This window comes from Kryptolebias marmoratus, linkage group LG15 (assembly GCF_001649575.2).
Source record: "Kryptolebias marmoratus isolate JLee-2015 linkage group LG15, ASM164957v2, whole genome shotgun sequence".
In the NCBI taxonomy this organism is placed as follows: Eukaryota; Metazoa; Chordata; class Actinopteri; order Cyprinodontiformes; family Rivulidae; genus Kryptolebias; species Kryptolebias marmoratus.
Window position 1 is genome coordinate 21,261,908 of NC_051444.1, and position 27,356 is coordinate 21,289,263.

Below are 27,356 nucleotides of genomic sequence, written 5' to 3' on the forward strand. Positions count from 1 at the left end.
CACCTATAAAAGAATACATAGAAAAGCCATTTTTGCACATTTTTATCAACATTTCTTTTTTTTTTTTGTTTATTGTGTGTTATAATTATTTCCATGCCAAACAACAATAATAGATTTGGCACAATGAGTGATAGTGTTAACACTTATTTAATCTGTCTTTTGTCAAAAAACAGCCCGACATGCAAACTTGCTTTTCATTCGCAGTAAGTTATTTAAACATTCAGCCTCCTCCTACACATTAAGGCATTAAGGGGAAAAAATGCGTCTCCTGCATAGATCTGCAGATACATATTTCATGCTGAAGATATTCAGGTCATTAAGCAACACTTTGACACCTCCGTTATTTACTACCCCAAGTGGTTTCCTACCTCGTTTAATCAGACTTTACTAAAACCCGCTGACTCAGAGAGAAACCTTTCTTTCTGCTCTGTTTATGTTTATCTTCTCAGCTCCATTCTGCTCGCTGCCTTTCTCTTTCTCTCCTTGCTTACTTACTCGTATTTTTTCAAAGCATCCACTTCGCATGCATCTGGTGTTTAGTGGGGCTGAGACTCATAGGTCACAGAAGAGAAAATTAGGTGAAGAAAAAGTATCAAAGACAGAGTTGCAGATATGTGTTGTAACCAGATTCTGAGCGTTATCATCGTGCTCAGGTGTTTGTGCTATTTTTTTTTTTATTTTTTTTTTTTTTCAAAGCAGCCTCAAATCTCCTCATCCACGGGAGTATGATATATAAAACAGCCAAAGTGCAGTGCACCGTTTTTTGCCTCAGAAGAGGTTTACCTTCGATTTTCTCTGCTGGGAAGGGTTCACTTGAGACAGGAGGGGGAGGTGGACTGAAGGGAACAAGAAGCTGCTCAATACAAGTTATCTTTAATGGAAGGATCCTGGACAGGGGGATTCAAGGGAAGAAAAACAGGAGGGAAGGGGAGGGACAGAACAGGAGAAAACAAAGATGTGAAGTGTTGACAGCTGTGTTTAGTGCAGTCAGATTCTGGGGTCAGTAACACACACAAACAAATGCTCACTGGGACACACACACACACACATCAGCTGTCCTTCGCAAAATGAAACTTGAATGTAATGTTCTTTCACACGGTTTCAACCAGATAAAAAAGAGTAAACATGTTTACAAAAGGTTTACGGCTGCCCCATCCTCACAATTCCATTCATCACCCACTATACACCCTTCTGTCCTCACGCACGCACACACACACAAAATGCATACACACACTAGAAAAAGTCATGAGCAAATGGATGACCATGTTTTGTGGGACCACCTGTTCATCCTGGATACAAGTCTGAGAACCCAGAAAGGGTTAACTTTCTTTGTGGGAAGGAGCCAGAAATGTGTGCGTGTGTGTGTGCGCTCGCATAAAGTCCAGGTATTACTCATACTGTATGTGACTAAATTCTGTGTGAATGTGCATGGATGTGTGTGTGTAAACTGGCACCACCCCATCTGAAATGTGCCCCATGAGCGATAGACTGGCTCAAGGTCCGGCTGGGACAGCACAGACCTTACAGCTGGACCCACACACATGCACGCACACATGCACACGCACAAACACGGAGATAATTTAATGCTCAATCTACAGGGAGCATCTTTGCTCTTCTGCCCATTCCAAAGCGTGCTTTTATGTGAAGAAAAAAAGAAGGATCAAAATAAAAGATTAATGCAATTTAATTGATGCGTCCTGGTTGACTCACTTTAACTTTGCCCTGAAACTGAATATTTTATTTTAGGTTTCACAAATAATTTTCTTAAGGCCAAGGAAGAACTGAAACATCATTGATCTGGTTCAGGTTTAACAAGATATACTCTTTGGAAACAGTTCTTTTGTCACATTAAAATGTGACAAAAATAGCTGTTACTTTTTATTATTTCATCTTTCATGGTTATTAGACACTTGTTAAATTTTTCAAATTATCCAGAATTTCAATGTTGGTGCATGTGCAAAACTTTTATACAACAATAAGTCTTTTTTGTCTCAAAGCGGTTCTCACCCTCTGCAAGGAACCACCAAAACTGCATATGAACGTTTTGCTCTGCGTGCAAGAAGCACATAGCCATTTCTGACCTGCAGAAACACTTATTTGCATCCGCACTAACCACCTTGAATTGTGAATCTCATCATTCTCATAAGTGTCTGAAAACAGGAAAATGCCATCACTAACCCACCACCACCTCACCCCCCACCCCGCCAAATAATCACCTAGAAGGAGGAAACAAGTAGAAGATGAAGAAAAAAAAAAGATAGAAAAAACAGCAATCTTGCCTTTCAAACGAAAAAGGGAAAATGTTTTAAGGGGCAATGAATTTTGTGGAGCTGAATAGGATGTTGGTACATGTTTTACTAAAGGAAATATAATGGCAGACTATTATTAGATCACATTAATCACGAGTGTGCCAAAGGCAGTGACAGCCATGCTGAAAAGGATTGAAAACGCTGGTAATGGATATAAATTACCCATTGTGTGATAAAAGGATTTTTTTCCTCACTAAGAAGGTAAAAAGGAATAAAACACTAAGAGAGCCACTAAACGTTGTGTGTACGTATTTGTGTGTGTGTGTGAGTGTCCTCCTGCATGTGTGTGTGTGTGCAACATGTAATAATACAGGGTTATCAGTGCAGGATTAAAATTTTTAAGGGAATCAGATAGTGACAGTGAGGCCTCACGTTAAAGCCACCAGTGACAGAAAGGAGGGAAGGATTAAAAACAGATTAAATTGGTTTGTAGTGAAGGAGATGAAAGGAACGAGGACGGGGTGGGGGCGTGGGGGGGTTTGCTTTGACAGAGGTCTGTCAGGCTTTTGGCATGGTGATAATGAGTCACATCTTCCATGCACTGTTATTTATCGCCGACTTGGCTCGCAAACAAAAGATCAATAATTTTGAGCAAATCTAATGTTGTCCTCGATGCTAATGTGCTCGTCCATCACATCTGCCATCTTCACCAAGGAGATGGACTGATTCCCTGTTTATTTGGAGATCAAATGCAATTGAATCACATGTCTCTAATAACAGAGANCCCGAGTATGCCTCGTATCTTGCTAGTTATGCAGTCACGCACAAAAGGTGTCGCATATGTGTAAATGATAATATATGGATAGACAGGCCGATGGGTTGCCACGGCATTTTTTTGGCATCAATCTTCATTTCTTCCTCAGACCTTGCTTTTGAAAGATGAAGAGTGTCAATGGCCTGTCCCCCCACAACACAGGAGGCACATGCACATCCGTCAAAGCTGCACGCCCGATGCTCACCAGTTAGCCCTGCAGCACAGAGAGATGAGAAGACAGCAGATCCTTCACTGACAACTAGCCCTGGGTGAGACACTTCCCAGCCACCTGAACTCAATCAGGCCCCAACGGAGGCAGCATTTGGGTATTTCATTTCATCTCCATCCCCTTACTCACTCAAGATACGTTTGATTTATTTCACAAACCTGCATGCAAGAACGCAAATCACTTTCGGAATCTAGAGTCTTTTCTGCTGTTAATGTCAACCATAAGGTCTACTTGTTTTAGTTCTATTCAGTCTGGTTAGGTATAGATCACAGTAGACACTAAGATCAGGGCTGACCCACTATGTCTTGTATTATTTGAGCTCATTGTTGAAGGTGACTGATATTTAACAACTGTTCACAATGTATGCAGATCTTCTGGGACCATCTCAGCTTTCCTTGGCACACTTAAAACACTCCACCCTGGGCCAATATGTAGCAATATGATGGTAAAGTCTGTGGCAGGTGGAATACACTAAGCTCATTCTCCTGCTCCCTGGGTGAGGTGTGAGGAGCAAAACAATGACAGACAAAGGTCACCTGGCCCACAATGCCCCACCTGCTGAGGTGGTGACCTGCCAAATGCACCCCTGAGGTTTGAAGAAAAAAGAACAGAATAAAACACTCCATGTGCAAAAAAGAACTTAACGGAAAAGCTAAAAAGCATGTAAAAAAAGTGATCAAAAAACAAAAAAAAACATGTCAAAGTGCGATCCCGTGGGGCTTAGCTTACTATTAGCCTGAAACCAAGTAAGGAGGTTCTCCTTGATTCCTAGTTTCTCATTCACAATAAAATGTTCTAAATATGTAGTCAGATGGAAGCAAAATAAGGTACAATAAAAACACTTGTTTTTTTTTTTTTGTTTTATTTATTTATTTATTCTTGGGAAAGAAAGCTGTTGAGCTTGTAAAGGAATGTTGATACAGTTCCTAAAAGAGCTAATTATTTTTGTACTTTTCTCAGCAGTAAGAAAATAGAGGCATTTATTAATACTGAAATTTTTAATGGACCTATTTTCTTGTTCCTGTGCTTTTAATTCATTGATTTACTGGATCGCTCCAGTGTTCCCATGTGTTGTCCAAATACACTTGTATTGCCTTCAGACTGTCAGCTTTTCTCTGCCAACACAATTTAGTTTCACTAACATCACAGAGAAAATTTAAGAATATTGTCTCCATCAAGGACTTTTTAAGTTTCTTTTTATTTTTTATTTTGTTTAATTATTTCACTCATTTCAGTGTATAACCGTCAGTGTTGCTTTGATGTCTGAAAATGTAGCAATAAAGAAATATTTTTGAATTAATTTAACCTGCCAGATTCTTGATTAAAAAACATAATATAGGTCTTATGTAATATAATTTAGGAACTTTTCGTTTTTCATTTTAAAAAGCTTTTTTTTCTTTAATTGAAACAATGTATTGTCCTTTACATGCCACTGCCTTGTTTCATGCAGTGAAATTCAAAAAAAGTCATTTTATGGTCAACAAAACATGACCATTTCATGACAATAGCTTTAAAACAATTTAGTTTTCTTTCAAACACGCAGTTTGATCAACAGTAAAATTGCCTGTTTCCTGGAAAGCGTTGGAGGAGTGTGCTGCATATAGCAGGTCAGGACCTTGGCAGGTGGAATAATAAAGCCTTGACATAAGGCTGGGAGCAGGGAGGCACACCATGACCTGAAGCAACCCCAGGCACCTCCCAACTGCACCTCATTCTCTCCCTCACTGTGTCTTTCTTCCCCACTGTTGACTTACCCAGACACCTACGAGCATGGCAGACTTCCTCCATGTTCAGAGCTGTGTCAGGGCACAGCCAAAGGTCAATTTTCTTGGAAGCCATACAGAAACAAAAAAACAGTGAGCTGTTTTAACATGACTGATTTTCTTTTTTTTTTTTTTCGAAATGCTTGCACTTGTCTTGACACAATGTCCAAACAACTTACAAATGTGTGCAGGGATCCTTGGATAAGTTATGTTTTTGTTTCTTTGGGTTTTTTTTCTTGTTACATTGATTTTGTGTATCTGTAGTAAAAATGCAAATGTACAGAAAGATATGCAGCGTTAATAACAGCCACACACACTCATCAGTACAAAACAGAGTGACCCTAGTTTGTGAAAATTTACAAGATGACAGGCCAGTGTCACTGATTCACCAAAAGCTGAAAAAAAAACAGACTTGATGTTGAGCACATAGACTCAAATCATAAACGCTTCACTACTTTTGACCTGTTTGCTAATATATATATATATATATATATATATATATATATATATATATATAACACAGAGAGGGAACGCATTAGAGCTGCAAAATTTACTAGTATCTCAGACAAGTGCATATTTTGCTATAATTAACATCATTGTCATCATAAGCATGATGTAATCTGAGCCAATCATAGGCCATGTGTTATTACAGTGAATATGGCACGGCAGCTCTTTTTCTCACCTTTTTATTTTTTATTTCATAAAGAGACGCACTGTTGTGGTTTGATGTTACTGGAAAAGCACCGCTGCATTTTATGGTGTCAACAGACTTCACTGGTGCATGTAAATATACCAAATTCTGTAAAGCTGTGTAAGTAAGACAGTAGAGCTAGTTGTGGATAGTAGATTTTACTGTTAGGACTGTTTCTCATTATTTCACTCAACATGCTCTGATACAGATAAGGTGGATAAAAACCAGGATGAAATAAACAAATGATGATATTCCTGGAGTAATATGCAAGGTAATGAACCTTTGTGTACATCCATGTGCATAACTTGTTGGCATTTTTGATTGATTACATTCACGTATCATATTTCTATTTTCCTTCAATACAGCATTGGGGATGTTTTGGCCACCAATGTGAAAACTGAGACAGTATAGCGAATGCTTGTGACATCAATCTACAATGGGATTATTTTAGGTCTTTTTCCCCTTTTGTTAAAAAAATACTCAATGCTATTAACTGAAACATGCAAATCAATAAAATTCTGGTCCAGTTGTTCACTGACAAGTTTACACATGCCATGTTAAACTATTACTATAACTATAAAAAGAACATAGATTGTGTTTTTGGTATTGGGTGAATTTCTAACAAATATTTTCTAAGAAGCATAAACCAGTCAGTTGATCAAACTATTACTATACATTCACTGAGAAACTAATGATGGCAGGTTGTATTTAGCCTTTGTCCTTGACAGCAGCATCAGCATAGCAGGTGCTGATGGAGGAGGTGAGAATGAACTCAGTGATGAAGGTGTAGAAGTACACCATTATTGTCTTTGTAAGTTTGATTACTTTTGATTCTACAGAAAATGTATTTTCAGTCAGGTTCTTGTCATTAGGGGCTTAATGTTTAGTTTCAACTTGAGGTCCGGTGTGATTACAGTTCTGTGAAAGCAGAACAGCTCAACTGGAGAATTACACAGAAGGAATGGAAATGGATATGAGATTGTGCAGCTAAGGTTGTCCTGCATAAGACATCTCCATTGTCTTCACTGTGTTTAATTCAAAAGATGATCAGAGTCCTTTCTGCAGTTGAACTTATACTCGTCAGAGGAACACCGCAAGTGGGTGATGTTATCTTCGACTTGGGGACCTTGAAACACTGAGAGACTTAAGCTGGATTCATACTCTGCAAGAAGTGACAGAATCTGCTTTCACTGATGTAGTTGTGTGATAGAAATCATGTCATTGTGTTTCTGTATGACTACCAAGAGCCTGTTCTGTGCACAAGGTCTGGGCAGAACCTTTTCTTAAGCAGATATTTGTCAACTATTGCATGTCTGGTCATAACTTGGTTGTGGGCGTGTTTATGAACTCCAATCGCTACAACTGCTCAAAGAAGATTGGAAAAGCCAGTCTGGAAAAAAAATTGAATCTGGCGCTGTGGAAGAAGGGATGGGTTTCCCAGGAGTTCTGCACTACAGTTTCTCATGGAGTACGAGCAGTAACTTCAGGCAATATGATACTGGTAGTCCACAAGTGCTGCATCTTATCAGAACAGTAGATTCATGAACAGGTCCAGTCTGGCTCATTAATCAAAGAAAAAAAGAGTCCAGATGTAAATGTTAAAAGCTAGTTTTAGATATGAAAAGACATCAGCATTGAGCTGAGATTGACAAAAAATAAAGAAGCTCTGCCAACATAGTAAACCAAACTTAAGCTATCTGTACTGCAAGTGCTTATTGCATTCTACTGACCTAACCAGTTACACAAACATCAAGACACCTCGACAATAGCCCTTCAATAGACTATAGACAACTGCCACAATGTAAGACCACATTCTATCCATGTAGTGTTTCAAGTTGTAATTTATGTTAAATAATTGCCACTTCTTGTCAGCACAAAACTTGTGCAACTGATTGCTATGACATAATAAATAAAATTGTCTAATTTCATGTTTTCATCTGACAATACAATATAAATATTCTAACAAATATTCAAATTAACATTCATTGTGTTCAATTTTAGTCATCATTTGAACAGAGTGATTATGTTATAACTACAAAATCAGACACGGAAAACACCAAACCATCCTCAGTCAGTGTTACAATCTGGAATGGCCCTTTTTGGTATTTTAGACTAAGGTTGTGTGTCTCACTTGTTTCGGTTCTTTGTGTGTTATATAAATAAAAGCTAATCATCTCCACATGACCAGTGTAATCTCCCCAGACTGACACCAGTCAGTGTTGCTATCAGTGCATCTGACTGAGCTGAATGCACACATGAACTAGTCTGGGGGCGAGACTAGAATGACACTGCAGCAGCATCCTTGGTTCCTAGCACCCAGCACTCTTTTCATATCCCAAATGTTGCCCGTGGGATTCCATAGCACTTAAGAGTCATGTCAAAGATTTTGACAACCCGTGACGTCTCCCTCAGCCTCTGCTGTCATGTTCCCTCTGCTACTCACTTCCACCCCCAGCAGCCCCCCTTTTTTTATTCCCAAACCTCTCTTGACTTGAGCAGGCGACTTTCTCCCGGAGCGTTTTAAGTTGTCATTTTTTTAAACACACATATCAAAGCTGAGAGTAAAGGGGAGGTGGGGGAAGACAGATGTTTCTCTTATGCTTTTCTACTTTAGTACAATGAAGCTGTGGAAAGGGAAAGAATTGGAGCGAGAACAGAGTGAAAAGACATTGGCTGAGATCTTTGTAGAATCCACATCCTTTCTCCAAACGACTGGCAATACATCATTTGTATTGATGCAATATTAAATTTCAATATTGCATGTCAAAAGGTACAAAATGATAGATCATAGCCTAACTAAATGAATTATTAAAGGCCCAAGTTGGCTATGCTATCGGCTTCTGTTAGAATCAGCTGTGTCAGAGGAGTGCAGTTGGTGATACTGGCAGCATTTCAAAGCTTTGTCGTTTTTCTTTCTAGTCGCATCCCGGCTTTCTTAATCTAGCTTTCTGTCACTTATTAATGTTCCCAAGGAACTAAACCCCACAGATCTTTCCCTCCCAATAAGCAGAGGCTCAGCTCACATCCTTTTATATCTGCAGAAAAAAAAAAGCTTTAAAAAAATAATGAAAAAAGTCATAATTAATATTCAATATTGAACATAAGATAAGCATAAGAAAGTATTTCAGCTTTGTTAGATATGTTAAGTGGAGAAAAGAAGAAAGCACAGCCATGGCTGAGGCAGCGACTCATTCTGTGTGGTGTGATTTATGTGTTCTTCATGTGCTCTGTGACCCTGTAAGTTTATCTCTGTATTCTGTCTGATAGAGTGACTCTTTGATTGTCTCAATGCCTTTCCACAGTAACGCTGCTTACCTGACTCACTGGTTGATTCTAATTTACGACCCAGGGCAAAGGTTACATCTTTCAAACCTTGTCAAGTCGCTGTCGCTGGGAAAAGAGACACTAACACAGAAGAAACAAGGAGAGGTCAGAGAGCGGAAAAGATGCTCTCTGGCAGAAACAAACAGTTTTAACAAACGTCCACTTTGAGTTGACCAGCTTGAAGAAGACATGCAAACAGTAAAATGCTCACATTTGTCATTCAGTCCAGGTGGTTACAAACATTTGAGATGCACACAGTTGGCCGCAGATGGACACAGAGGATCCTTACAGATTGGTACAAATTCTTTGAGAAAGTGACAAAACTAATTTAATAAATTACATTTTTTTAAATTAATTTCAGTTCTTGATGTTTTTAGCACAAATTTGAGATTATCCTTAAAACTTCATCAGAACTCAGTTAGTATTCAATCAAATGCCATTTCTAATATGGCAACAACCACACCAACTTGAGATTCTGATAAGAGGCATCAAAGTATAAAATGACATTTGTTTTAAATACACCATGCAGGCTGTAAGGATTTTAACTTGGTTAGCAGTGTTGCCTCACAACAAGAATGTTGCAGGTTTAAATCTCAGCTGGGGCCTTCTTGTTCAGAGTCTTCATGTTCTTCCTGTGCGTGCATGGGTTACCCCCGAGTACTCCCGTTTTTTTTCCACAATCCAGTACGTGAGTCTCAATTGTCCCTAGGTGTGAGTGTGAATGGTTATTTGTCTCTGTGTGGCCCTGTGATGGACTGGTGACGTGCCCAGGGTGTACCCTAGGGTGTATTTCCAGCTGGTCATTGGGTGAGAGGCAGTGCAACATTGGCTGCAAGGCAACAGTGCTAACCAACTGCTTCACTCTGCAGCAGATCTAAAAATGCATCATTCAAAAACAAGTTTAAAATAGTGGCAATAAAAAAGCCAAAACAACCTTTTATACGCTGAAACTGCTACTGTAGGTAAAATCTAAGAATAGATTTTGTAAAAAGACATAAAGGTAAGGTAAAGTAACATATATTACAGATCTGTGTTCAAATCTTAAAATAGCTAGTTTATTTTAAATGAAATATACAAGTTATTCAGATGAATCTTATTGATTTTATACATAAACAGTTCAGAACAGCTTTGCTGTGTGTTGATTTCTGTCAGCCTTTTGCCTACACAACTGTTAAATCCCCATTGCTTGTGTGATGTCCTAAATCCCTAACCCCCATGAGGTTTTAATTGCAGGGTCCAGATTGCCAGGGCTGGTCAGGGCCTGGTGACCCCCGTGAAAAGTCACAGCCTCCATTTAGCTTCCAGATTCTATGCAAACGAACACAGGGCCCCTGTGATATCGTGCGAGCACTGCCTGGCAAAAATTCAATTTTCATCCCCCTTTTGTATCCAAGCCTGCTGCCTTGCTCTAACGATGCTCTGCCATGAACTCCCCACACACACACACAAATACACACACACACCTCTTCTCCTGCCTTCTTCCTTCAACAACAGAACACAGTGGAGTCGTTAGGACCCTCTCTTCATTACTTCAAAAAACCAATCATTAGACACCAGAGTATATACGTAATTAGAAAATCACTTCCTTTGCAATCCCGGCTAAGTAGTTTACATACTGTAATTACAGGGACAAAATCAATTTTTAATCATTTCACTGATTGGGCTCATCAGCTCAGTAGGAACATTGTATCCTGCTTGTTGTGCGAAAGCAACATCTGGGCTAAAACAATTACCCTTTTGTGTTCTACAGCGTTTCTGAAAATGCCTTGCTGCCTCTTCCCCATGTCGTGGACTCACTATTCGAACTCTATCCTTTTCAAGAAAAAAAAAAAATCTTTTTTTCTTTGCCCCTGACTTTCTTTCTTTCTTCTTTTTCTTCCCTGTTTTTTTTCCCTTCCTCCCCTCATCTCATTCTGTCTCTTTCATTCCCTGCCCTTGACTTGGACATGAAGGATCACATTTAAAGCTTTATAAATCAATACGCTATAATAAGCTGCTCTTGACAGAGCGAGTGAGAAAGGAGGGGTAAAAAAAACAACATATTGCTTTTTTAACGCCTCTTGTGTTTTTTATTTTCATGGCCCTGTTTTTGTCATTGACATTGTTTTATTATTTGGGTTTTACTGTACGTTGTTGCTTAAAAACAAACAACTAAAAACACCTTCCACTTGGCTTTGTGTAAATGTTACCAAATTTTTGTTATGTCTGTATTGGTAGGGAGAGTTACAATGTCAGTTAAAAAAGTAACATAAATAAATAATAATAATGTCTTTTTTTTGTTTGTTTGTTTTTGTGTTTTTGTTAAAAAGGGACATAACTATTTAAGTCCAACTTTAAACTGTTTCTTTTGTGCTATGTTTCACCCTTCACCGGCTAATAAAATGCTCTATATTCTTGTCTGAGAGAGGTCCAATCGATCCACATTAGTCTCAACTCGCTCTCTCTCACTTTGAAAACTCAGGAAATCAAATTTTAGAGAGGGGAGAAAAAAAAATCGGTTAATGCATTGATCACTGGGGCTGTATGCAAATCACATTTGCCTTTATTTTTTTGCCAATCAATAGCATTAATTAACGGCTTTGTTTTAACAGCACCCCACAATCCTGTTAGACATTGCTGTCGACCTCAGAAATCATCTTTCCCTCTCCAAGTCCCTCAGTAGCCATGGAAATGAACGGTACATGGCAAGGACCATAAATCAGAAAATTCAATTTGACCATGAGCTCCAGTAGTAACAGTAAAATATGAGTGCTAACACAGCACACAAGTAGATCATTCCTCACTGGTCATTAAATTGCTTATTTTATGACCAAAAAAAAAACTAAAAAGAAAGTTTACAACTTAATTCATGGAATTGGTCATGAGGTGTAATATACAACCTGAGTAAACTTTTAAAATTCCTTCTGTTCATCTCACATCATCTCACAATGATGTCATCTGTGTTTTCACAGTTTAAACATCAAAGTTAAAATGTTCTTGAAAAGAAGATTTTATATAAAATACAATCAAGTCACAATGTAGACAGGTCAGGATTGACTCACTCAAGACCCCCATCATTTAAGAATACAACCTCAATACACTTTTAACAACCCTACACAGCCTATTAGAGCATGACTGGATTGTGGCAAATTTGGAAAAAGTCTTTTGGTGGCAATTGTTATGCTGCTATGCTCTCCAAACAATGTTTTTACCACTATTTTTGCACCTCCAAGAGACTCTCCTGCAACCTATCCATATCTGTGTCTGAATGCAGCTTTGCACCAGAAAACCATGCTCGCTTGACACTACCTCCACAGCTATCATGTCTGTGGTGGGTTGTTTCCATGACCTTGTCACAATCACAGTTAGCCTAGACATGAAGCCAGTGTGGCCAGTCCCGCTTCAAATTCTGACAACCAAGCCACACTGGTGTGTACAGGTCATGGACACGCAGCCACCACTGCCTCCATGCTCCACCCATGATCTCAATACACTGCAACCACAATGATAAACTTCTTTAACCCCACTCCTGAAGTTTTGGGCAGAACTATTGTGGAGGATTACATTCTTTCACATGTAATGGGGAGCTCAATGCATTATTATTAAGCACATAAAGACCTTGCCAAGACCTTGAAAACACCATTTACATTCTGACTGATTTTTTAAAGTTGTAGTGGGGTCAATATTCAGGGAGAAGTGGAGCTAAGAAAATAAAAGTTGCACTGATAGTGACTAATTGAATTCAAATCTATTTCTAAATCACTTCAAACTGCACTAAAGTGAAACAATGTCCTTTACAATCAAGATACATAACTGTCATATGTCATGAGGTCTGTGCTGCTTATGTGTGTACAAAACTGGTTGGGTGGGTAGAACTGGGGGGCAGGAGGGGGTACTAACCAGCCTGGTTGGTGCTGCCAGAGATGCTAGTGTGTGGGATTAATAATGGACGCTTTTGAAATTATTATTATTCCCAAAATGCTCTTTTGTGATTTGCTTTTGAAGGGCATGCATATGTGTGTGGGTGGGGTGGTGGGGAATGGGGGGCAGGTAGTGAGTGAAGTGTGTGTCTGCATGGAGGGTGGGGGGTTCTAAATAGGGTGGGGGGTATAGCTAGTGAGGAGGGGGTTGAGGGGTGGCTTGCTTGCTCATTTGGAGAGCTTTTCCAATTATACAATTAGTCTGGAATGTAGGCCAGCAGCCTTAGCGTTCCTCCTGCTCCCCGACCCTGGATAGCAAGTGCCCTCACCTTTTTTTCTTCTTTTTTATTTTCTTCTTTGACAGAAAAGACCTAAAACCAGGATTTTGAAGCATCGGGAATCAGTGAAAGTGACACAGGCCTACAGAGTATGAGAAGATTGAAGCAGTCTGTGTCCAAGAGGTATAAAGCTGATGGACACTGACCTTCTTTGTGAACAAGGTTACGTGTGAAAATTGATGGCAGTGCACTGATACAGTACACAAAGCCATTGGGTTGGGGCCTCTTTGGTCAAATGCTGTTTGTTGTGTTGAAAGACCCACCAAGCACCAAAACCTCCCCAGACCCCCCACCACTTAGCATGTTAGCTGCCTTGGTGCTCAGCAAGGCAGTACAATGCTAACCACTGTTGCTTCCTCTTCTTCCCTCTACAATGAAGTGATATGATAAATGGATTTATGATGAAGAACAAATTGTTTTATAATTTGGCCTCTTTCTGATTGTCCTCTCGCTGTCGCCTGGCTGCTACCAAGTGTGCCGTACTGGGTTTAATATGAAGCAACAACAACAGCCAAGTGCCATCTGTTGGCATGCGGATTTTCTGTAATCTCTCTTTACTGATTACAACAATGACTACACAAACCTCTTAAATAATTATCCCGCAATGTAAAAAAAAAGCTAAATAATTATAATCATTAACTCCCACCAAGTCTGCCACTCCTCCAGCAAATGAAGGCTGTCAGAGAGAGAGAGAGAAAGAGAGAGAGAGATAAAAAGAGAAACAGAGTGAGAGAGGGAGGGTTTTTTTCTGCTGTGATGCCAATCATGTCTTATTTATACCAGCAGGGCAGAGTACCACTCGGCAGCGACAGTCTTAACCTAACAACACTAAAGAAAGCAAACTGTGGCAAAATTGACCCATCTACAACCCCCAACCCACCCTCCACCTACCCTTGCACACTTGGCTGTTCTTTTTCTTCTGTGAGAAAACAAAATTCTCCCTAAAAACAAGTGCAACTTTGGTAGTTTTTGTGACCATGCTATTTTATTATTTTATGTCTTGCATTGTGAACAAATAAACACCAGTTTCTCTATTGTAAGTAAGCTAGTAAGTAAATGAAGTAAGTAAATGCAGTGATTTCAACTACATTCCAGAAGCAAAGCACACCCTGATGTCCACAAGCAGCAGGGTATAGCTTCACGTTCTTGGCTTTTTATTGAACAACCAGAAGATTCACACCCTCTATTTAAGGGCATCCGGAGAAACGTAGAAATTGCAGCACAGGAACCAAAGTACAATGTTGCACTTTTGTTTCTAAGCTTTTCCAATAAAAATTATCATAACTTTTTTGTAGCTAAAATAGCCTTTTGGTGCATTTGGTTTAAAAGTATATCTTTGTGATGCAAATATTTGAAATTCTGTAGTCAAAAACAAAAATCAAATCATTTTGTTGCAAAAAAGTTGGGACAAAAAAATGCTGTGATTTGACACATGATGAAAGGAAGGAGTGGTTTCAGATGAATTAGGTGCCAGTGCAACAACTTTGCTCTCTAGCCAGGATTTAGGCATCATAGGTAAATGTCCAGTAATAGTTAAATTTCTAAATTTTTAAGCCTGTGTTGGGATGTGTACTGTACCAGTACATTTTTTTAAATCAGAATTCTACAAACATTACAGCAAAAACTGCATCTTTACTAGGTCTATTAGTTAATATATTGTTTTAACTAATTACGAAAAATTATTGGGTATAAGGAACATTTTGATTAGTCATAAACTTTTAGTATAATTGTTAAACACAGACAACTAAAACAACGATTATTTGTTTTAAGTTAAATTTTTATTATAAAAAATATTAATTTTGCATTGTGGAAAAACAGACTCATAAAAAGCAAAAGTAACAACACAGAAAGTTTTTCAAACTTCATTCAAAGAGCAATATGTATGGGAAAAAAAATAATAAAACAAAATTTAAAAATACTTTTCCTCATTTTTACATGTTTTCATGCATTGGTGTGTTTGTTTATGCATCTTTCTCTATAGAAGTCATCCAAGAGTGTGAGCCTCTGCGAGTTTGTGTGTGAGCGCTTTGTGTGAGAAATGGTGTGAGAATACGTCAAGGGTAGCATGTGTTAGCTCTGCTTCCAGTACGAGGGAAATCTGTGGCACATACCTCCAATGTGACACAAGCCAAAACGGCATGACTCACCCATTCTATATTGGATTAATAAAACTGCAGCGGGCAGATGGTGATCCTATATGACAGATCACTGCCAAAAAACAGTTTGAATGAAGACATGTTTTATTAATTTTAACATTAAATTGAGAATTTAACATGTCTGAGTACAAGGTATATAATCTGATATGTTACATTTACTGGGTTTTTTTGTTTGTTTTTTGCATGCATAGTCTTTAAGAATGTAAAACTTTAAAATAATGTATTTTTTGTCCAGTGAGCATGACAATAATGATGATGGCCGCATACTGATGACAGAATACCAGGTAGGATGAAGCTATTTAACTTCACAAAGCAGACACATCCTCTGACTTGTCATAAGATCCCCCATCATGGACACACACAGACACACACGTGCAGTTTTATAACAGCCCATCACCATGAGAGATGGGGTGGCCACGCTTTTCCAGCTCCAGGAATAATGGCTTGCACCTGTTTACCGTGTCACCTCTGTTTGCTAATTGTCTTCTGAGCTACATCGTGTGGGAATGACAGAGTTGTGGCTTTTTGACAGACCATGTGGTCGCATGTGTGTGTTTCAACATGTAATGAAGAGACTGGTGTCAAAAATATTTTGTGTTGCACAGTCCTGTCCAACAGGCATGTTAATACTTCAGGAGATTATCCAGAAAGGGACAAGGCATGAAGCGGTCAGTTTTAACTGTGTATAGTTGATAAAGAAACTGTTCCAAAACAGTGCAAATACAAGATAGATGTAACATCTTGATGTCATCAACTGAATGTTGTCTGAGTATAGCATTTGGCCTTTTTTGGAGCCAAAATTTACATGCTGACTTAGAATTTCATCAGATGAAAAGACTTTTATTTTTCTTTAAATGGGAGCCCATTGAAGATACAGATGTGCTTGAGCATGCATTAGTTTTGTACTTTACACCACTTTCTTGCAAGTTTTATGTTTATGGTCTAGATTCTTTTTTAAGTAATCAAATCAGTAACATGAGCAGGAGAAATCTCTGTAAAGTTGTGACAACATCAGTATACCCCTATGATCTCTCTTCTGTAAGAGGTTTCTTGGTAGCCAAAGACACACAGACAAATAAAGCATCATTAGCTACTTTGATTGTCTCAAATTGTATTTAGTTGACAAATAACAGCCCTCTTCCATGCATTTTAATTTAGAAAAAAAGCCATCTGGGTATGATTTAGAAGATTTAAACCCTCATTTTTTGGTCGGGTTAAAAATCTGAGGGAATAATTGTGGAAAAGATACTCTACAACTTATGCACCCTAGAGTGAGCCACTGTCCCACCAATAGACAGTGACAAGGAAATTGCCAGGAACCGAATGAACATCTCAACATTATGACTGTGAAGTTTGACGCAAGCGCATGGTTAATTGTCTTCCACCAGACAAAGATTTAATGAAAACAAAACCTAAGAGCACGAGTCTGTAAATGTGACAGGCACCTTTAATATCCTCCCCTTTCCCTTGATCAATGGGTATGATCGTACCTGCGTGACTGCCGCCTCTCCAACGGGTGCCGGATGTCAGGAAGAGTGCCGACAGCTTCACAGAAGGTGGGACGACAAGAGCCTGTAAACAAAGCACACACACCAGGAAATTCATTGTCACCTGCATTTGAAGCTTGACAAGTTTGCAACATTGGCGACAGAAGAGAAATACCCATTAAAAACTGTCTGCTGATCCCCTTTCCCACAAAACCCTCGCACTGTCGACTTATTTAAAAACTCACTACAAAGACATACAGTATCATGTATAACAATCTGAATAAATGTACAAGTATTTAAAATGAATTTGCTTCTATACAGCAATCTTTTATAATTTTTTTTAACCATGATTTATACTTTAACAATGTAACGTCCAGGTGAAGATCATGGAATGATATGCTATTTTGCAGTAATAACCTATGTTGCAATTTTTAAATACAACAAATTTTCCAATAAACTTACTTTAAAAATCCTATTAAAAGTTATTTATTGTAAAATGCATTGCATTATAGGTAAATTATTGTATATCATGCATTTTTATTTTTATAGGTTACAGCATTTATTGAAATTGCTGTAATTCACTGTGAATATATAACCAGTTAGTAATACTTATTTGCATCGTCTCATTTAGCAAATGCTTTTCTCTAAAGCAGCAAACCAGTCAAAGTAAACATTTCCGATGCAGTGCATAGGAATCCCTGATACAAACACTCAGTGTTAAGTATTTGAAAGGTCAGAAACACAAAGAAAAACTAGGTAAGTGAAGTCACCTAGAAGTCTTTTTTTTTTCAGGTCAATAATGCTGCTAACAGACAACCACAGGTGGGCAGAAATTAGACAGTGAGAAGTGGAATCACATGTACCTGCTTTGTTTAATAGCACACAAGACACACCACCGTGTTTAAGACCATCTGTAGCAGTTTTACTGAGTATGCAGGGTAACTATCTAGGGGAGCATTACAGTTGTCAAGGCAAAAGATAACCATGACCTGAATAAAGAGGTTCAATGGTACATTATTTCAGTTTTGGCACAATTTTTTAATGTTTTATTTTTTTTTACTTATGTAGTAAAATGCAAAGCTACATGCCCAAGAGTTATAAGCTTCCCTTCAATTTGAATGACAACCTTGAGGCATTGCTTACAACCTGTAGTACCCATCAGAATGGGACTGGATTGCAGCAAACTTGAAAAACTTCCCTCAATATGTAGGCAATCATGACACATCTACTCCATTAGTTCACCAACTTTATCTGCTCACCCTGACACAACTCTGTCAGACCACATCAGGATAGTACGTGCTAGAAGATCACAACATGGCAGCACAACACTATAATCTTGGGTATCCAGTCTGCACTAGGCTGTTTCTATGACACTGTTATGTCCATTGTTGTAGTCTAGGATTAAGGTCAGTATGGCCAATCCTGCTTCAAATTCAGAAAACTTTCAATAACCAAGCCATGCCAGAGCATGTGAGCCACACATCATGTATATGGTACCACCACACTCACCTGCACTACACCCAGGACCCCGATACACTGCCACAATGATGATAAACCACCAGAACATGTTTCAGACAGGGACAAATGACAGTCAGTTTTGACTCCTAGTTTCTTGGACAAAAAAGCAGACATATTTGCTGGGATAAATAATACTTCAGCTCCCAAGAGGTTTAGCGGTTGAGACAAAAAACACAGAGATAAAGGACAAATAGGAAATATTATTCTTGAGTTATTAAAACTGTGCAATGAACTTATGCAGACAAGAAACTAATATTATTAGAAAGAAAGAAACCAAGAAAGAAAGAAAGAAAGAAAGAAAGAAAGAAAGAAAGAAAGAAAGAAAGAAAGAAAGAAAGAAAGAAAGAAAGAAAGAAAGAAAAAAAAATCAAGCTGCCATAAAATATATGTGGTAAAAGAGCTATATTTTTTTATTTGAAGAAGCTTGCATCTTGTTGATTGGTAAATGTACAAAATCCTCACAGACAGACTGGTCAGAGTCTTTGTACATTCTGTGTTTTATAAAATTATCAAGGCATTATTTTCAAAACTCTATGAAAAGTTATTTATGCTTGATTGAGGTGAAAACCCTAAAATAAAGTGGTTTTGCTTTGTTCTTTGTTGAAGAAGTTAATTTATCCAGTTCTACGCAGCTGACTAAACTGCTCCTTATTTACATTTCATTTTTTGTGACATTTCAAAGGTTTGCTTAAATCTGCTGAAGTTTGCTTAGATGGTAATCTCCAAGATCTTGCTTTTGTGTATTTACCTTCAATTTTAGAACTAAACGCTCAATACTGCACTGTTCCTGAACCTCAAAGATCATCTGTCAATCACCGTAAGACCAATACTGACATTTTTTGAGTGTTTTTTTTTTTCTTATTTTTTTTAATAAACAGCAAGCTTTTTTTGTCTTCCATTAATATGGAGATGTTGCTGAAAATGTCAACGCTGAAAGAAAGTCCTACAGAGGGCTCAACTCATTCTTGCAGCTTTTCTGAATGAGTTGAGGCAGCCAGGCATAGAGAGGCTGGCTCAATCCTGTAAGAGTGGGGGAGCACAGATGTGGAGGGTCTACAGGAGGGCCACCCAGATTTATCCGCCACAACTGTTTCAATGGAGCATCAAGAGTAAAACTCACACTTATAACCAGTGAACACACACACTTCCTTACACACAAAGCTGCAATGTTGCCTTAAGTCACAATCTAAATTGGCTCCCAAGGGCATACTGACTACCTTGTTCACCAAAGGCATTGTGTATGTTTTCTGAGTGCTTAGCATATGCTGTTGTAACCTGAGATCTCTTCCTCTGTCTCTTTTTCCTCTCTGTCTCCTGTTTGCACACACGGAAACACAAGTACACAAACACACATCGCTGCTAGGAGTTGCTCCCTTCTCTCCTTTTATGTATTTCCCATCAGAAGGTTAATTAAATTCAAAATAGTTTGCATCTACCTATTAAACCATGCTGCACCATGCAGCCGCCCACCAGACAAACATCAACAGAGACACAACCACAGGCAGGGTGACTGGGGGTGGGGCCGGGTAGGTTGGGGGTCTTATAGAACGATACAAAAAGTGATAGGAAGAAGAAATTACAAGAGATTCCGCTCAGATCACAAGCAATGAGGACTGTCAGGTGTGCTTTTCAAACTATAATCTTGTAACACAGATGTATGAAACATAGATATGCCAATTTCTTCTGTCATAGTCAACTCACATAAACATGCTAGTGAAATGTCACTTATGAGGCAGCTTACATCTGCGTAGATTCAAAATGACACTCTGTGAAGTTTTAACAAAGAAAATTCAAAATTAATTTTCCAAATTCTTTTTACGTGATGTTGTCACGAACCAAAATATTAATGTAGTCAAAAGAGGAGCTTGTGAAGCATTTTCTGAATCAGATGTACTCTATGAGACAGGTTATTGTTCTACCAGGAAGGGGGGAAGGTTGGGGAGGGGGGGGGCACACCACACCAAAACCTACTAACACTTGATTGAATTTGCTACAACTCTGATGTGATATAAAGCTCACTGCAGAGTAATGGAAATAGCTAACATTTTAAGACAGTCTAACCTTTCCTGTGTTTACCTTAATAAAGAGTGTGTACCTTAACTGGTAGAGCAATACACACAGGGGGGGAAAACAGTGTATAAAGCAGGCAGTGTTTAAGCAGGCAAGCGCTAAAGTAATAGGCAAGAGCAGTGAAGTGTTGATTCTACAAAAGATGTGAGGGAAAAATTGCACCTTAGTGCGCGCAGACAGACACACACACATACACACACGCTCCCTCCCCTTCCTCAATATACTTCCACAACACGGCCGGCTGCCTGGCAGCCGAAGTTAACATTTTCAGAGAAAATATTCCTTGCCTCCAATAGTCCGATGTAATTCATTTTCCATCTCTGTTCATTAATCATTGTTAAAATTAGTGATCCATTTCTTCCACTCTGCCATCTGCACTCAGCTTCCTAACAAACATGACACCTCAGCGCATAATAAAAGCTGACAGCTACGAGGAGGCCTTTCCAAATAGCTTTCTGCATATGTGCACCTCCGTGTCTTGATGCCGTTGTCAGACAAAAGTAGGTTGTTTAGACCACCACTGGTTGGAGACAAATGCTTCTGAGTGCATGAATATGAGCTTATATGTTGAATCTCAGTCAGGTATGGTCATATATGTACAGTGCAAAGATAAATAGCTATGTATGATCATCTTTTATGAGAGATAATTTATATATGAAAAAGATTAACGTGTTGGAACATATAGCCACACACAAACATCCTCCTTTAAATTTCCAGCACAAAATTACCGAAGGGTCTAATCTTCAATGATGTTTGGTAAGATGAACCTAAGGTTATTCTGCCCCCCACATTTGTCAGGAAATTGGTAAAGGCGGAAAATGAGAAAACCAGAAAATTCCAAAGCATGACAAATGACCACAATCAAATAAGCAAAAAGAAGCGGCGGGAAAGAGAAAAAGGCCCAAACATATTTGATGTCCTGTTTACCCCTGAAAAAGATTTGGCTGCAACATCAGCTGGAGCAGCATTGTACTTTTCCATTTGCTTCCACCAGCCATGACATCTGCATGCATTTGTTGTGATACTGTGTATCAGCTCAGCTACACCCTGATCACACTGCACTCGGAGCTAAGTCAGCCAGTAACAATGTGGAAAAGAATAAAGGAGAAAGTAAAGAGAGAGTGAGTCACTAAGTTAGAGGACTCCCCTGCCTGGTCACTCAGGTCTCATAAAACATCCCTCTTATTCACACAAAAATACCTTGTTGGAGAGCTGCCCCCAAATGATCCTTCATGCTGTGTTCAGCCCAGAATCCTGCATAGATTTAGGTGACTTAAACATGGCAGGTTTAGAAGAACCCTGGATACCTAGAAATCACATGTAGTCCCCCCTTCTTCCAGTCCATTTAGTGCACACTTACTCATAGTCAAATGAAGTAAAACAACAGTCAAACATGTTCAAACTGCACAGTTTCTTGGTTGAAGTAAGAAGGTATGGCCACAATCGAGCTACAAGTAAAATCCTTTTCTTGCTCTCATTAATCATGAATGTAACCCAAATGTGAGATTCCCTGCAGGATTTCCTGCATCACTGAACAACTTTTCTACCTTAAACAAAAATCACTCAAAAATCCAGCGTGCGAATGCGAATCCCACTGAAGCTTCTCTCTCAGTGCTTGCTCAGAAAACCTTCCGCAAATGTGTTAACACCCTCCCCGAACTGTCCCTTCTCACGTCTACGCACACACATATGTGCACTATCTCAAGCATACACACTTGTACACACACTTAAACCTCAACAATCCAGTGCTGCTTTACTCCTCTGATTCTTTTCTGTACGCACACACACACACGCACACACCGTCAGGATCCCTCGCTGGCGAGGTGTGTGTGTGTCTCTGCCCGAGGCACAGCACATTAATCTATATAATGCCCTCAAAGAGAAGGCTTTTTCACACCACTAACTGCCAAGGACTACGAGGGGCAGCGGCTGAGCCATGATTCAGCTGTTAGCCCAACTGGCGTCCCTACGCGCACCCCTCCACCGCTCCCACTTCCCACTCAGCACACACACACACAATATGTGTGTTAAGAGTATACATGCACCCTTCGCTGGCAACATAAACATGCCAGCTCACCAGACTCACACATCAAAGCTCTCTGCTTCAATGACAAAAAAATAAATAAATGTGCTGAAGGTAGAAAACCCTTCAACAGAATTTGTGCACAGATTAATATAGTATTTCATTATAGCATATTTTATTGTTATTACATAGTTCTTGGTATGACACATAATTTTGATTGTTTTTGTTTGCATTTTATTAGACTAAATAATTATTTAAAAACAACTGCTGATAAAAAGAAAAAAAAAGCATCTCATTAGCACCGACCTATTGACACAATATAATAAAAAATTTAAAACCATGCAAATTTAATATATGCAGAAGCTGATTCACTGACATTTTGTTAGTCTTACCTTACAGGATTTAGGGATTTGACCATCCTAAAACTTGCACTCCTGCTGCCCAGTTTTACATTTAATATTCATTTGTTGCATGGAGGGCCACAAAACAGACACCCCGGAGCAGTGATTGGAGGACCAGTGCTCAGAGGCAGACGGCGCACAGAAGAGCGCTAAATCATCTTGACATTCACCAAGAAGTAGCCACACAGAAAGCTACTGCTGCTGTTAGTTCTCCTATCGACTAATTTGGTTCTACTTAACCCCTAAACACCCCTCATGCACTCTCTTTTTCACACACACACACACAGAAGTAGATGCAAGGCAAACACAGGATGGCAGATACGGATACACACACACACACACACACTCATGCACGCGTGTCCCATAGTGACACATCTAATTCCAGGTTCTCGGCACATCTGAATTACAGCAGCCTGATGAAAGAGAGAGAGGGCCGGGCCCCTCTGGACTGATTAGCATCATTTAAGAAAGTCTTCCTTTTTCCTTCTGCCTGACTCAGTGACCTATCTCCCTCTTCCTCTATCACTCTGACACCCACCGCCCAGCCGGCACATGGGTGGCATTCCTGACCAGCTCTCAGATACATTCAACACAAAGGAATTGCTTCTGGGGCCTTTTCATCCAAATTAGGAAGTATTTCTTGAGAATATTCCTACTCAGTTTCCTAACTGGTCATAAATACTGCCTAAATATATATAAACGTCCGAGGCCATATGATGCAGTTTTTTCTGCATGTGTAAAGTAAATAAGACAGAGGCTGTTTTATTTGTGCATATTCCCCCCCTTCTAAATTATATAAGCCTTGCACATGGCTTAAAATTTTGTAAAGCTTTTCTCAAAATCCTACTTATGGTTGCCATTCTGTGCCAAAAAGTTCATCTGGCCTGTAAATTTAAGCATGGATTACAAATATTCAAATCATGAGCTTACTGTTCAAATAAACATTTCCAACAGGGAGGGGAAAAGTTGCAAGGCATACACTTTCAGCATAATTCCTTCTCTGGCACCTCCCCTCCCCTAATAAAACAACCAAAAAAGAAAGAGAGAAAGAAAAATTAGGGACAAAAAGGGGAGTTTAAGGGAAAAATGGGGGGAACAGAAATGCAAAAACAAAAAACAGAGTTAAAAGTTCTTCATTTACCATGCGGCTGGATAAACAGTGTTGATGAAATATGTAATTAATTTAATTGTAACCACCTATGAAATTACAGTCAGCTGGGTGGGCTCGGCTGTGGCCCCCGTGCTCCTTGCCATAGGACAATAGGGCACCTTATTACAGTTTTAAAGGGGAGGTCGATGAGAGGAGGGGGTGAAAAACAGGGGTGGTGTGGGGGGTGGGGGGCTTAAGCTGGTCAGCTGCTCACCACATGGTAGAAATAATAGGGACTGAAGTCACAATCGTTTCAGCTCTGCTTTAGCTTTGCTAATCACTGCATTTCATACAGGACAATATAAATACGGGACAACTGCAGGACACAACTCAACTATTTGTTGTACTTTTATTACCAAATATGGTGTACAATACTAATCTTCACTAGTTAAATAAAAAAATATCAATTTTTGTTTATTTAGAAAAAAACATTTAAGGTTAAACTCATTACCGTGGTAAAATGAATTACACTGTCATGTAACATACACTTCTCACCTCCAATAAGATCTATCATGACTTGATTGCAAGATTGAACACTTCTAATGGACAGTTTGACCTCCTGCTGTCACACTAACTTGCAGTGACATCATCTTCAACCCTGTAAAGGGCACCTGTCCCTTAAACCTCCTTCACACTGGGTGACGACTCCACTATGCTCCTCATGACCTATTAGAAAGTGGAAGCAAATCTGGTAAGCAATCATTACGCTGCTAAGCTCTTAGTACTCACCGAACAGTTTGTTCCTGGTTTTTTTTTTTTTCACATCCTTGTGATACTCCTGCCCCCTTACCACTCTTTATATGCCCACTCTGGCACAACTCCTTTATGGTTTCACGTTGCAGCATTCTAAAAAAAATCAGTAGGACTGCCATGGTCATCACGTCTGAACTTTTTGTTTCCACAAGTTTGTCACAATCATGGTTGTAGTTTAGGCATGGGTCATCGTGGCCAGTCCTGCTTCAAATTCTCCACAACCAAGCCTTGCTAGTGCATGCAAGCCCCACTTTATGAATACACTGCAACCACACGTTCTTCTATACTCAATCTAGAACATTAATACGCTGCCACCGCAATGTTAAACCACGACTACACTACTGAAGTTTTGTGGATGCTCAAAACCCCTCATGACATTATCATACATAATGTAGAGCCTACTGTGTTCTTAATATGCACAGGAAGACAATAAAATAAAATAATAAAAAACAAGCCAACATTTGTCTTAAGGTGCAGACCACTGTTCAGGCCTTTCACACATACAGCCGATCTTATCCCAGGGATTAAAATAGCCTCTTCCCTGCTACCCTCCCCTGCCCAGCATTAAAGTCTTCCACATTTGCAAAATTGCAAACAGATGCAACTCAAGTACCTGCAAATAATCTGCCAAGACCAATTTCAAAAGGGAGATTTCAGAATATGCGGGAGTCATTAGAGGGAGTATTATTTCAGCGATGAGTGTGAGAGGGCCAGCAGTGGATCACCCAACCAGATGGGTTCTGCTGCCTTTTATTCACAAAGAAAGAAGCCGACGTGTTCTTCATCTCTCCCTGTTTCCCTCCCTCAAAATGAAGATATATAACATGTATGAAACAATTATGGCAGAATATTGGAAGTTTTAGAAGCAACCGAAGAATGTCAAATTTTCCTTTGAGTTTCTCAAACAATCTTTTCATCTCCTTCCCAGTGAGGATGCTTCATGATGGTGGAGCTGATGAGAGGGGGCTGGGGGGGATTTCAATGTAAACGAGGATGCAGACACAAAAAGAATTAAAAGGTAAAAGCCTTAAAAGAGGGGGGGGGCCTGTGGCGTATGTAAATGAAATATGTTTCAGAGCCATAATTTGCAGTTGCTGCTGTTGTTATTTTTCAGACAGCTATCTGAAGTTTCTCTGGTTGCCTCAGTGGCGCTTTTAAAGTGATGCACAACAAAGCGTTCACCAATTAAAAACAATTTTAACACCAAGAACTGCAACAAACTTCATTAGATACTCCATCCAGCTGCTGACAAAAAGCCATTCAGCATGCATCTTTAAGCTACGGTGATGAATAATGTATAATCAGAACATACTTTTTTTTTTCTTTTCCTCACAGCCATTCATAGCATTGACCAACTCTTAAAACAAATGAAATGTTTATATCAAATGGAATTTGATTAGGTGACTGGTTATTATTTCTCGCGGGGAAGCAGAATAACAATCTAAGGCACTTTAAAAAAAATGATCAAAATCACCAAGCCCTTGAAACAATACACATTCAATCAAATTCTTCATAATTGTAACAGTAGGAAGCATTTTAGGCATTCCACCCACAACAAACAGGCTTTGTTCTCCTGTTATGAGAGGCAGCGAGGGGACACAATCAAGTGCGTGAGAAAGTCAGGAACGCAGGATTTCAAGCAATTCCTTCCTCTCTCTCTTTCTCTCTTTCGATTCACCCCCACCACACCCCAGTGACCCTCGTTTTTTATTTTATTTTCTTCTTCATATTTTTTTTCAGGGTCGCCCATAATATTTGCTTCCTGTTTTATTGTAGTTGGCAAAAAGAGAGTTTGGTAATTGAGCGGTACAGAACATGTGCCCTCCCTGAACGCAGATGACAGATGGATTATAAAAACTTCAAAGGCAAGCATTTGGAGCACCAGGGGAGAGATGCTAGGTATTTGAACTATCATTCTTTACCCAGGAGACAATGACTGCCTGACATGGTGCATACATCAAGGAATAGTGCAACAGCACAGACATAATCCAGTGCACGCATGCATGCACACCCCACCATCACTCCTTTTCTATCTCTCTTCCTTCTACCCCCAGTGCTTTATATTTAACATCCTGTTCTACAAAAACTTTGCGCCAAGCTGGGGAACATAACAAGTCGGTGAGTTGATGACGGAGGAGAGAGATGAGGAGCCGCTAAATCTTATCTTTTCCTTTTTCTATTCTTGGTTTGGTCTCCTTTTTTTGGATTGTGGTAGCCTTTAGGTTTGAAACTGAAGTGTTTACTTTCCTTTCTGCCGGTCAGTGAAAAAATCAGTTTATATCAGTTTTGGGTTTTTTTTGTTGTTTTTTTTTTTACTTTTTAAATGCAGCTCGAGCTGTAAGCGCAACCGTTCTTCATGCGAAGGGGAGAACAGAAGGTGGCGATGCCTATAATCATCTTATAAGCATGATTTATGAAAAGGCCCATCTGCTTTGCCTTACTTAAACATGGAGGCAACCTTTAATAATATAAAGGCATGTGGAAAAAAAGA

General features: G+C 39.2%; 1 protein-coding gene across 1 annotated transcript in view; it reads right to left on the reverse strand.

Moving 5' to 3' along the window:
- The window catches only part of znf536 (zinc finger protein 536), a 196,308-nt gene that overhangs the window by 152,445 nt on the left and 16,507 nt on the right, over positions 1-27,356 (reverse strand). The window contains exon 2 of the mRNA XM_037979693.1: positions 16,954-17,035. The gene's annotated coding sequence lies outside the window, so the exon portion shown is untranslated. The remainder of the gene's footprint in view (positions 1-16,953; positions 17,036-27,356) is intronic.